Source organism: Dipodomys ordii, unplaced genomic scaffold, assembly GCF_000151885.1.
Source record: "Dipodomys ordii isolate 6190 unplaced genomic scaffold, Dord_2.0 Scaffold2, whole genome shotgun sequence".
In the NCBI taxonomy this organism is placed as follows: Eukaryota; Metazoa; Chordata; class Mammalia; order Rodentia; family Heteromyidae; genus Dipodomys; species Dipodomys ordii.
The window spans coordinates 15,154,523-15,169,048 of NW_012267218.1; positions in this window are offsets into that span (position 1 = coordinate 15,154,523).

Here is a 14,526-nt window from a genome sequence, read left to right on the forward strand (position 1 = left end):
GCTAGCACTGCGATTAACTTTGTTATAGATGACATTGCCCTTGGTTCTTGTTCCTGTGAGTGAAAACGCTATAGCAGAACCTGCAGGCCACATCCAGATAATTATCTGGTTGCATTTCCAGGTTGCATTCTCTTAGATGCCAGAACAAAACAAAAACAAAAACAAAACAAACAAAAAACAGGTACTCAGCATTGGGTGGGGTGACCATACACTTTAGAAAAAGGGGTAGAGAGGAGCACTTCGGAGAGTCTTCATCCGGGACATTGGTGAATGGACACCTGCATTTTATGGATAGGCATGCTTGGTTCCCCTTTTGAGACCAACAACAACTATTCTTGCTTTCTGCCCATAAAAAAAGTAATATAGCTGTCAAAACTGTCACTTCTTCTGTCCTGTGATGTGTAGGATTATGGAAGACGCTGGAGGATTGGGGCAAGAAAAAAAGTAGAGAGGTCAAACTAAGTCCTAGCTTTGCTTTGAGACATGCCTTGCATGACTAGTGGCATTGTGCCCTGAAGGATTTGTGCATAGACATCCTATCATTCCGAAGGAAAAAATGCTTGATACCCACATGACAAAGTAAGAGTGCTACATCTTACCAAATAGACACAAGAAGGTTGGTTTTATCTTTTAAACATGGCCTACATAGTGAATTTTGGGGGAAACTTCCTTAGCAGTCTTTTAAATCAATTTATATAGAAATAGATCCTTTGTGATTTAAAAATTCACCTAACTGGGCTGGGAAGGTGGCTCAGTGGTAGAGCGCTTGCCTTGCATGCTTGAGGCCCTGGGTTCGATTCCTCAGCACCACATAAGCAAAAAGAAAAAACCTGGAAGTGGCGCTGTGACTCAAGTGGTAGAGCGCTAGCCTTGAGCTGAAGAGCTGAGGGACAGCGCCCAGACCCAGAGTTCAGGCCCACGAGTGGACCCCCCCCAAAAAAAAATTCACCTAACTTGAAGGGAATCCCAATAGCTGCTATTTCTATATACTATTTTACTTTCTTTGGATTTATTTTGTCTCTGGTTTTTAAATAATTTGACATTGTCCATAATTATGTAACATAGTTTTTCCAACTTTACTCCCTTGCTACATAGAAATGATTTCAATGCTATTGGAAATTTGGAGATTTCAAAAAATAAGCCTCAAATATGTAATTTGTCCAAAAGAGAGTATATTGTGGAAGTTTGTTATTAATCAAAATAACTAGAATAGCTATTAACACTGCATGCTATTTTTGGAATGTTGTTTGCCTGTGCAAAAGCAAAGTTTTATTGAGGAAGTTAATGTTTCAGTGTTACCATATTAGGAGCATCACATACAAATAATATTCACAAATTGAAGAGGGAGAATTTTCTGTATCAACTGCTCATGAACACAATTTTTACACATATTTTAGTTTGGGCATGATCAAAGGAAAATTGCTAACATATGCTGGAGACTTTCTTTCCCTCTCTTCTCTTTTTGTAAGCAAAATCTACAATCATAACCTGCACATGAGATTGTATACATAAGTAGGAAAGACATATTTATAAAGTAATTAAATTGAAATAGATGTTTGACATCAGGTACACAAATATTTCTTGACTGACAGTACATGACGTTCTTAACAGAATCGATGTGATACCAGGTAGACTTCAATCTCAAGAGGAAACTTATTTAAAAGCTTGTGGAACATAGAAAGTTCTGTTTCTCTATACAGCATTCACAAAAGAATACCTCAACATCAGAATAAAATTTGAGTTTGCCATTTAAATTGTGTTTAACAGCATCTAATGATTTTTATCTCCCATGTATTAAGTACCAAATAGTTGACTTATTGAGCATGAATTATTTCATATAATCCGTCTGCATTTGAAGAAACTGGGTCTAGCCTGGGGACATTTGGTTAGTGTTGGAGATATGTAGAGAAAAGCAGAAATCTGGTCTCCCAAGAATATAAATGAAGTATCTAAAATATAAATAATGCTTCATTCAGCCCTTTTAGTTTGAGTCGGATACTCAAATTGAGCTTAACATAAGTATGTGTGTATGTGCATGTGCATGCATGCACATGTGTGAAAATCCTCAGGCTAAAACTTTCTTCTCAAATTCTTATTACAATAAAATCCTTAAGCACTTAGCATTAGAACAGGCCCTTTGAACTTTCTCTTAAACAAACAAACAAACACAGCTTTCTTACTTGGACCTGTGAATTAGCTGTTAAATAGGATAAAAACTTGGCATCTTGGTCTCCATTTTTCATCCATGTCCTTGGATGTGACTCTTTCTAATTCTAAAATCACTTTGAAATCCAGGAAAGACAGGACTGATTGACACCACCTTTACAAAGGAAACTATCAGCTATGTGCACCTCACAGAACGGACCACCCTACCTAGAAGGGAGAGGGTGTTCCTTGCGGCTGGATGATTGTCTCATGAGATAATCATGCTTTTCTCAAGTGCTGATAGTGATAGCAATTTCTCTGGAGTTTTAGGATAGGAAGAACCAAAACTGAAATGGTCAAACAGGCCATTCTTTTCCTGAGACTGCTTACCTCTACGTATCTCTCATCTTGCACCCAATTCTTCCTCATTTTGTACCTAAAGCCCATGTGTGTATATCTCAAAAACAGGCTAAGTGCTTTAATGTTGACTTTTCCCATGATTTTCCCATGTCACCTGTAATAAACCCAGTTTCTCTACTCACCATTGTTCTTTATCTCCTTATTTAGCACATCAATACAAAGGCTAAGACTTGAACTGAAGAGCCCCTAAAGTTGGGCTTGTGTCCTGAAACTCCAGTTGCAGTATAGTTAGTATATTTTACCTACTTTGTGACTCAATAACCATTTCTTAATGGTCATTAACGTGCATGGAAGGTATCATGCTAAAAGTTAAAAGCAGAGAAAATTATGAATGTGTGTGATTGCAGAGATTATGTACTTATTTCTAATGGCTGTTATACCTAAAGACCACAAAGTAGATGGCTTTCAACAGTAGAAATTCTTTTTCCAATAGCTTTAGTGGCTTGAAGTCTAAAATCAGTATCATGGAGCAGAAATCAAAGTGTCAGTCTGGGTTTTCTCTGAAAACAGATTAACCTTTCCCTCCTACTTTGGTTTCTGGCAGCTGCCTCCATTCTGTGTTATGTAGCTGCAACATTTGAGACTTCATGGCTAGGAACTTCAGATCTCTGCTCTGCCTATAGATCATCAACTTGGTGTCTGGATATCATCTCTTCCTAGCTCTCTTTTATAATAAATAGAACATATGATTGCATTTAGAGCTCACAAGGAAAATCCAAGATAATCTTCTCACCTCAAGTCCCTTAATTTAATCACATCTGACAAAACCCACCCCATTTTCACTATAGAAAGCAACATTCCTAGGTTACAGAAATTAGGAGGTTAATTTTTTGGAAAGAGTGTAATTTTAAGTCAATCACAGGTAACACTGCATTTAACAGTTTTGTAAGCTATCAAATAACAAGGAGATGTTGTTCCTGAAACAGAATAATGGATAAAAATTATAGGAGCATGAAAATAAATTAAATCTGGAAATGACAAAAATCTTGAAGGGAATGTAGAAGTTAGTAAATTTGATGATTGGGAGAAAATCTTTAAGTATTAAAAACTGTGGGATCTCTGAATGTTTGGCATTAAGCAAGATAAAACAGGTAAATGAATTATACTTAATTCTGTACTCCTAAGCAGAGAACTTTGATTTAGTCTCTATCTTTGCTCAGCCTTTAGAGAATCCAAACTAATATAAGGTATGATATTTGTAAAACTTTATAAACTTCCCTCATCCTTAGGGAAATAAGATGTGCATACATGACACAAATGAAGAACCATATAATCAATATGCAATTATATGCTAACCTTTGTAATATTTACTAGGACTTCAGGGATAGAAACAAAGCAACAGGAAGATTTATTTTGGGATGAGGTTCATATGATTTAGAAAAGATGGGTAGGTTTGAGTATGTGAAGGAGGTGGAACATGCAACATAGTCTAAGCAGAGGAAAGAGAATGTACTATTGCAGTAAAATAAATTAATTAAGTGAATGAAAATGAGACTAAGACATGACTGAAGCAATTCCTTTGATAGATAACAAGAAATGAAATGAAGTAAACCAAGCAGCAGTCTTGCTACTGACAGATTTAACATCGAGCGATTGGCTCCTTAATGCTCTCATCAACTACTATGGACCATACTGACACATTTATTTCTCCTACACAATTCAGACTGTGTAGCTTTTGTCCTGACTAAACAAGCATGGTGAATGTTCTAAAGAAGGGTACTGACTATGTTATTTATAGATTTTTCTAATCTGGGAGCAGGAGGTACAGGAGGAAATCTTTACTAGAGTTCCTTTGGACAATGTTTAGATCAGATGCACATTGGTATTGTGCCTTTGTGTTCCTCTCCTAAGGATATTCTCCTTTGGTCTCATTGTGTGTGAATGCCTAGGAATATGTATATCTGACCATGTATGTCCAGTGCACTTTATTTTTTTTTACTATACAGTGTGTATACTTGTAGATTTATAGGCACATTCTAGTTACCACAAATGAGGGAAACAATGCAACCTATGTTTCTTTGGGTCTAGGTTTCTATTAATCTGTCTTTGGAAGGGTAATTGAGGTAATTGAAGGTGAACAAATGCATCAGTGATAATCACTATATACTATGTTAAAAGTGAGCTATACAACTTGTGGGTGGGAACAGGAGGGAAATATTGAGAGAGACTGAGGGAAAGGGTGACACTGTTCCAAAAGAAATGTACTGTTTATCTGACTTACATAGCTGTAACTTCTCTGTACATCACCTTAACAATAATTAACAAGTCAAAAAATCCCCTTTACTGACAAAGGGAGACTCTTGCATGGATTTAAAGGCAGATAGGGAGAAATTCTGCTATATATGAGTTTCTAGTATTTAACAGAATGAACCTGGTATATGACAATTTGGCAAGGAAATCATTTCAATGATTAATCCACATCAGCGCTTGATCTTCTCTGGGGTAATTTTTGTGGATGCGCAATAAGATGAAAGAGAGAATGAGAGACATAGCATACTATGGGACAGTTTTCACTCCTCCCAACCCCAAACACAACTTTTCTTCTGGCCTTGCTCATTTCAAACATAAGTGCATTGCTTTTGGCCTGTCTGCCTTAGCGGAGTTGATGAGATATATTTACAAATTGTTCTGGGAAGCATGAAAGTTTTTCTACTAATAAAAAAATATTTTCCTGAGATGACATTTGATTTGCAAGGCTTAAAAAGAGTCTCTGTGCAGTTGAGGAGATATTGTAAGCAAATGATAAAATTTCAGTAATCAGGAAATAGAGCTGGAGCTGCTTTCTTTTTGTTGATTTTTCACATATTTCAGAATTGATTATAAGACAAGCAATGTACAGGAATATGACTTTTCATTTTGTCCTGCTTTCGATTATGGATTGATGCGTTAAGAGACCCCTGCATATTCACTCATTTAGTCCTTCATTCATTCATTTATGAAAACATAGATAATTTTTTTCTGTCTAACAGTGAAAACTTATTTTTCCCAGTGGCATGCTGTACTTCAGACACTGTATTCAACTCAGGGAATGTATGCCCCCCAAAAACAGGGTTTCTGCTTGTGAAATACTAGCATGCAAAAAAGAAAATACTACTAAATGCAAAAGTAATGCATGAAATTAACTAGTTAATGGAAAGTACTCACTGGGAATTTTTAGTTGCTTAGTTCTACTGTGGCCATTGAGAAGATCTCACTAAGACTTCAGAAGCTATCCAATGATGAGACTCTCCTGAGAGACTTGAAAAATAAAGAGGTTTTAAGTACAAAACTGAGAATGATTTTTTTAAAACAATCTCAGCTGCATGGAATACTTGGAAATCTCTCATTTATATGTTAGGTGTTTAACAATTACAGCTCATGGTAAAGTCAAGCATGGTAGCAAATTGGAGGACAGCCTTAACCAATGCAGAGCTGGACAAGGAGGGGAGGCCTGTCATCCCATCTGCCCAGGAACCATAAATAAGAGGGTCACAATCCAAGTGAGTCTAGGCAAAAAATCCAAGTTAGTCTAGCCTTAACCAATGCAAAGCTGGACAAGGAGGTGGAGGCCTGTCATCCCATCTACCAGGAAACATAAATAAGAGGGTCACAATCCAAGTGAGTCTAGGCAAAATGTGAGACTCTATTTGAAAATAATGAATACAAAAAGGTCTAGGAGCATGACTAACGTGGTAGAATATCTACCTAGCAAAGGCAAGGCCCTGAGTTCAAACACCAGCACAGAGAAAGAAAGAGAGACAGACAGACAGATGGAGACAGAGAGAGGCCCTGTATACCTATTTTCACATGGAGTCATTTAAGTAGTTTAAGTAGTGGGGACATAACTTGTCAAATTTTTCTTCATAGATAACTACGTTGCAAGAAATGATCAGAAGCTGATTGCATAAAATGCTCTAACGTATTAATTAATGGAAGTGTAAACTATTCCATGGTGATGTGGTATATAGTAATCGTATGTACATGCTATTGTAATGCTGATGCCTTCTGCTCCCAAGCATGGAGATATACTCAACAGATACATATCTAAGGATCTTACCTGTTTTCTTATTCTGGGAGTTTGGTCTTTCTACCTGTCTGTTCATCACTAAGTCCTGGCTATACCACTCACTCTTGCTATGGTGACTAAGGAAATATCAGTTTTAGAAGGGCAGGTTGGGAAATAACAGGGCTGAAAATAGTACTTAGTGGGAGAGTCACCAAAGAAAAGTAATTACTATAGTTTAACCTGTGCAGAGAGGGAGCTTGACCTCTCTGAAATCATACTAGATTCAGCAGATGCTCCAATAGTTGTCTGGACTTGCGAACAGATAGATACGTCTTCCCTACCAGGCTAAATAACCTTTCTGAGAGAACCCTACTGTGGAAGAACATAAGGGGTTTATGTATGCTGAGTTAATTCAGGACATACAGTCATTCGAAAGTCCAGGGTCAGTTGCTGAGAAGGAAGAAATTCATGTACAATCCTAAAAGGAATAATCTATTTTCAGAAGAATGAGATTGGTTAACACTTGAGTTACTACAACTGAATTGCTCAAGAAAAGAAATGACAAGGCATCTCTCTGAAAAGAACTAAAGGCCAACTTGAAGAATGAAAATACAGCTTCCCTGCCACCTTGCCAGAAGTACTTCCTATATAAGCCCTCACTTAAGCCTCTTTGGCAAAGTTCTCAATCTGCAATTAGGTTTTGTTAATGAGACGTGCATTTCTAATATGAGCTCAAAGGCCTCATATTTTCTTGTAACCTTGTGCTTTAGAACATCAGGAAGATAGAAATTGTTATATGTTTTACCAGTGATAGCCAATATTTAATATTAATTAATATCAGAGTGCTCATCTGGGAATATGGCTTGTATTGCAGTAGTTGTATAATCAGAGAGGAAATAGTACTCCAAAAGGATCCAAAAGTGATATCAATTTTGCACAAAAACCAATCTTTGAAGAGTAAGGAATTCAACCTGGGACTAAACATTAGAGGAACAGAAACCTTAGTAACTTGTCCAGTGGAAGAAACTGGAATCTAAACTAGCCTGTTCCCCAGTCCTCAAGTCTATTTGCTTTGATTCATGTTCAGCCCTGCTTAGAAGAATCACAAAGCCTAGGCTTTCTTCCTTCCCAAATCAGTTCCATTTCTCTTGACTCAAGAAAACACTGCAAGGGAACATTTCCTGTCTGCCCTTCACGCAGAGCAAGTACAGACTGTGATGGAGAAGGGGTTATTGTCTTCTTTGGGATAGTATGTTATAAGATGACTCCAATTTCTCTAGACATAAACTAAATAATCTTATATAGCTCTGGGGGTCAACAATTAGTTTTGGACCTTTGCAAACACAAAGTGGATCATTAGGTTGTGATAAAAAGATGTGTTCTCAGCTTAGCTGAATTTATCAGAGAAAGCACCCACAATGGGATTGAAGAGAAACTGTGAAATTAGAGATAGATTAGAAATTAGACAAAAAATACCCAGAGCTGATTATCTCCAAATATCTTGCCTTTAATGAAAGCCAATTATGCTTTGGTGTCTGAAACATTAGTAATATACATTGGGAGAAAAAAATAAGAATCTCACCAAAAGTCTCTCTCTTCTTCTTGAAGTAGTATATGTGTATGTGAAAGATAAAGAGAGAAAAAATGAGAGAGAGAGAGAGAGAGAGAGACCCATATTAAAATATTGCTGTAACAATATACTATATGATTTGGGGATTTTACTGGGTGAGTTTTACAAGAAAAAAAGGTAGGGTTTCATTTTACTTCTCAACTGTAGAGACACAAAATTATTGAGATTAAAAATAATCTTTCATCTGATTCCTTACTTATCTGCTATCTTGTATGGCTAATACTGTGGCTGAATTATAACTTGATGAACCCTTGGGGATTTGCAGGCCTGCTTATCCTCTGAATTTGCATTGACATGGTTTTCAGTCAGTTCCGTAACTAAATCCTGCGGCCATAAGCAAGACCTGCAATATTTGCATTGAAAATCAGTCAGAGCTTAGAGGAAGAATGGCTCTGCACAGGCTCTGTAAATAGATTTGATGATGAAAATTTGGGATCCTTTAAAACACCATTCACTTCCATTAAGTGACTGTCACTGTTCAGCTCGGTCTTCCATCAAAAACCCAAAGTCACAAGGGAAAACATACAGTCACTGAAATATGATGCATATTTGTGAAATGGTCATTTGCCTGAATGTATTTAGATGGGTATTTGGAGTGGAAATAGGAGGGCACTCTTGCTAAAACATGAAACTCTTAGTCCAAAACAATAATGGAAGCATCATTTTCCTTGGATGTATGGAACTCAGTGTTTGAGGCCAATTTTGAGCTTACTGCCTTCTGTGATGTCACCAAACATAATCAGGAAACATTTAAAAGGCAATCAATGCGATAATCTGTAAAATAAAACCCAGTGAGCTCTTGTAGGTTGATATTTCCTGAGATTCGTGTCTTACCTGCTGTGCTAAGTCTCGTGACAAATGCACTCGCACCCAACTGTTGAAGGTCAAAGAATAGCCTACAAAGAGACAGGAAGTGCAGCCGGTCATGTGAATTTGATGGTGGTTTTGCAAGTCAGGATGTCTGATGAGCAGGTATGCTGGGCTGGTACAGCAAGAAATTTATCCTTGGTGTGCAAAGGCCCCGTGCTCACTCATTCCATATGGACTGAGTACTGTGGGTGTGCATTTTCATTGCCTGAGTTTCATTAGTTTCTGTTGGCTGATTCTAATATATGCCCCTCTTGATTGATTGAAGCAGGTATTGGCTGTCTCCATTTCTCCTGTTTCTATTTTGGATGAAAAGTTTTTCTGAGCATCTTCTTTCTGACATGCACACAAGTTTTTAAAAAATCTATTTTTTCCTTTTTATTGAAGTCCATACATCCCTGGATATTGGGTCGCTTTCTATTGTCCTCTTTGTCTAGGTATTTTCCTATGCATGAAGTTTATCATGTCTGCAACTCACTATGGAAATATGCTACCAACTATTTCGCACTCAGGGTCCAAAGCCTTGTCTTAAAAATGGATGACCAAGTCAGGTGCTGGTGGTTCATGCCTGTAATCCTAGCTACTCAGGAGGCTGAGATTTGAGAATCACAGTTCAAAGCCAGCCCAGGCAGAAAAGTCCATGAGACGCTTATCTCCAATTAACCACCAGAAAGCCAGAAGTGGTGCTGTGACTCAAGTGGTGGAGCACTCACCTTCAGCTGAAGAGCTGAGAGACAGTGCCCAGGCCCAGAGTTAAAAAAAAAAAAAAGGATGACCATTGACTTTTATTTCTAACTTTATTTCTAAGTGCCAAAGAACCAAGTAGTTTCACATCAAGCCAATTGATTTGTTGAGCTCTCTTTTCTCTTTCTACAGTTTGTGTGTTTGTGTGTGTGTGTGTGTATAGTAAGCAATGTATAATATATAATATATTACATATACAGTTCTCTATAAATAAACATACATTATATATGTATATATTTCACAGATTGTTTCCAATATGAACCTGAAAAATATTCAAGATCTACCTATTGAAGGAAGCAAAATTTCCCAGGCCTACAGAAAAATAGCTACTAGTTTAAGTATACAAAATAACTTTGCTGCCAGAGAGACTGTATATAGACTTGTAGACTTCAGTAAAGACAACACATTAAGAAAATGATGCCATAACATTGAGGAGGATTGGCATTGTCTTGTGTATCATCTCCTCTCCCTGAGCACAGATATCTGTGAGAACTGTATCAGTCCAGGGTTCCAGAAAAGTCACCCTGTTGTGGGAACAGGGGTTTCAGTTCAGATGCAATTAGCAAACAAAGAAAAAGGCAGATCAGCCCTTGTTCCCAGTTAGGGAAACACTCAAATTGGCCCATGGGCCTCATTTGAAAGTATACCCTTATTACCCACACCGGATGTATATTTTCATGTTCCAGGTAATGAAAAGCAGCAGTAATGGATAAGCCAACATTCAGGGTAGTTCCAGGAAATTGCAGATATCATAGCAGAAGAAAAGCCACAACACTTCAAGTCTATGTAAACTTGTAACAGGAATAGTTTAGAGAACTAGGAATACCTCAACAAGCCTAGACAAATAACGCTTGTGTGAAGAAAGTAATCTGAGTTTTCCAAGAAGTTACATCACTGAAAAAATATACAAACTTATCAATTATAAAATAAGGTAACCATGCAAAAGTACCAAAAGATAAGTTTCTCAGGAAAGTGTAGGATGGGAAGAAAAATGTCTTACGGGTTTGGAAGGATGAGAGTGAAGTTTGGAAAACTTTTTCAGTACTACTTGAAGCCATGTTCCTGATAGTTGTGTTTTATTCTGCAAATTCTGGCCCCTCTTTAATTTTCTGGGTAAGTAAAAAGAAGATAAACAACAGTAACAAAATGTATCTTGTAAGATAACAGCAAGAAGAAAATCATCTTTCTCTGTGATTAACTTATCTCATTTCACAACAGTCATCTCTCTCTGGTAGCTGTGGTTTCCATGGGCAATGCAAACCCAGTTTCTACTCTTTTAATCTCAAATAGCATGAGCAGAGACTTACACGTCCCTGTTAGTCATGCTAAGAGCAAAGCCTGTTTTATAAAGTTCTCTAGTTATTTCTGGTGCATCCTGAGGACTGAGTACAACTGTTACAAACATCAGGGCTCCTAAAGTTTTTATAACTCATCCCTTTCCAGCTAGGAGAATACTCAGTGTGCGAGGTTTTTTTTTTTTCTTGTTACCTTTTTCTGTAATTTTTTAAAACAGGCTACATTTTATCCATTAAAATAAATGATAGTTTGTTTAAATGCCATGTTATTTCTTCATAAGGAGGAAAAAGTGTAACATTGAAATGGTTAATTTTTTTGAGCTGTGTATTCAATAACCATTATACAACCCCCTATTCAGCCTATGTAAAGATTTGAAAATGCTTGTTCTGCTCTTGATAGAACTACATGTTTTTCATGAAACATTTTCATTGTGTGAAAAATATATTCAATAAAAGAAATTTAATAAAATAGAGATGGTTTTAGGAGCCAGTTCCTAACATTTCAATTTGTTTCCAATATATCAGTTCTTTATAGCTCTCTTTTGAAGTGTTGGTTGGTTGTCTAGCAAGCCACAGGACATTGTTGTTAACTTTTTTTTAAATATCGTAAATATCAAATTATCTAACGTTTCAAGGTAAAACTATTCAACAAAATTTATATTTTGCTGTTTTATTACCCCAGGAATTCTCTACATGCTTTATTTCCTCCTTATAAAATAGAAAGGAAGATGATAGATAGATGACAGATAATAGGTAGATGATAGATCGATGATGTTCATGTTTATTTATGGTGTATCAATACTACATACAGGGCATGTATCCACACTAATTTTCCTGTATTTTGACATAAAGTTGATTCAATAAAAATATAGAGGAAGGAATTAGTGTCTGAGCTACTATTTGGAGAAAAAACTCTCCATCATAATTGACAATTTCTTAATTGAATGAATCAAAATGGTTACTTCTACCCCTTTGTAGCTTCTTCTTTTTTTCTAGGATATTCAAGATGAGAACTGCACTATAAGAAATGAACTATCCATTAGATTTTAATACTCAGGAAATTCAGAAATCTTCAGAACATTATATTTTGTTGTGGAATTCTCCATGCTGGTCAGTAAACCTAACAGCCTACATGGGATGGATGGATATCCATCTATCTAAGGTTGCAAGTCAGAAAGCCAGAAAAGCTTGCAGAACTATAAGTCAATATTTTGCTGTGTATACACAGATAAGCGTGTCAGATATATGATACTTATAATGCACACATAGATGCTTTTAAAATCACAAATTGATTTTCTTCCCAAGAATGTTTTTGAAAGACTTTCCTATTAACAGTTAAAGCAGATGGGTTTCATTAAACTGCCCCAACCATTTTTTTCCCCCCTAATCATCTGCCTCACCCAGTCTGGGGGGAAAAGGGCAGACATATGAGGAATCTATTCCTCACTAACTCTCCCTGCAAGGCATCTGCTAAGACCTCATTCATCACAGTGAAAGCTGTGAATGGATAGCCATGCAATACCCTGAGGTCTCATTGGGAGGGGGTCTGCAACGCCTAACCTCTCCTCTGTGAAAGCAAAAGCAACATGTACTTTTGTCAAGTTGTCAGCAAACACTTCTCTCTTGATACAGTTTGCTCAACCCAACCTTTCGCAGTGTCAACTGGGCTCAAATGTTTCATTTTGTAAGAATAAGTAAATAAAACCCTAACAGTTGCTTTCATGGGGTCCTCACAAATGAGTACATTTTTGCCTCTGTGGTGACTGAAAGTATCCACTACAGTATCTGCTATATGTGCCCCCAAAGGGGCCCAAATTAACATGCAAAATGGTGTGTAACTTTGATTATCAAATTAGACTGTGAGTACTGAATAAGATCCCAAATATGTCTTCCCTCAACCCTTCCCATCATGATGGAGATCATTCAGTCATTTATAATATCCAAGAAGTGCTGCTGGAAAGCTGAGAAAGCAATGGATGGTGGCCATAGGAGCCACAAGACACCATCCCTATACCCCACCCCAGCCTCAGCTGGGATTGAATAGTAATGAGGTCTTAACTACATGGACCACATTTACTTTCCATCACAAGTATCAGAACTTTTCAATAAAAAAGTTAAATCTAGAATCATAATCCACTCATTAACTAAAATATGAAATGCTTCAATCACTTTGATTTTAGAGATGGCAGGGGAATGATAAATTATAGCTAGATGATTCTGCGAGTTATTCAAGATGGGAAGTAGTATTGGCTATTTCCACGTACCATATTCTCCCTGACTTTCCTCCTAATTCCAGTGACTAGTTTTCAAAGAATAAGGAACCTGAGAAATCGAAACACACAGCAATCCATGAAACCATCAAACTCTCAATTATGGCTTAATTTCCTTGGAATGCCTTTAATCACCAAGAGCTTGACATTCTCAAATATTTTATTCATTTTTTTAATATATCAGTATTTGCCTCTCTCTAATTAATTGCATATCCACTGGGTATCATAGGAATAATTGCCATATCTAGTGTGATAATTTCACTCTCTTATTGTCAGCTGGAGTTTAGATTCTCACCATTTTGTTTCTCTGCTTGTGATTACATTGACCAAGGCACTAAATATTACACTTGTTGAGATTATACCTCTTAAAGTCTAGTGTTTCTTGTTTTATTTTTAATTTTTAATAGTAAATTAGTTGAATGTTAACAATATCTTCCAAAGGGCTTCGATGATTATCCATTTCCTTTGCAGAATTACATACATATCCACACAGATTATGCTTTTGATTAAAAAAAAGTATGTTTCTTTTTCTTTTCAAATACATCATCTAACAGCAAGCCATCTGCAGTACTAAAGAACATCTTATGAAGCCAATAATGATAATATGATTTTTTTATTAGTCTGTAAATTTGCATTTAGGTCTTTCAAAATACATGAATGGAACATGTGATTCTTTGGGATAATAAAAATGATTAAATTATTACTTTCTCATAATTCGAGGGCCACAATTATATCTTAGAATTATAGTATCAACTGAATTATTACAAATGAAGTTTGATCAATTTTTCAAGTCTTTTCACAACAGCTATATTTACCTTTGATAATAAGTCCAGTTTTCTCTGAGTTGCTGCTCTCAGCTAAACCATTTGTGCGAAAAATGTATGGAAGCCAAGTCACATTCAAGCCTTCTCTTACCTGTGGATGGTCACTGCCAGTTTCAGTATACTGACTCTCTTCCATGACTTGCGTCACTGGACATCCACACACAATTGATGACTTCCCCATATGGAAGTGGTGAAAAGCTACTTAATTTTAAGCCCTAAATCAAGCCCTGTTCAGTACTTTGAAACAAGCTGTGCTCTGTGTGATGAAGAGTTACAGAAACAGCGAGAAGTAGGATCTCGGAATTCTGCTCCTTTGCTTCAACCACAGCGGTAACCCTTTGCTGAG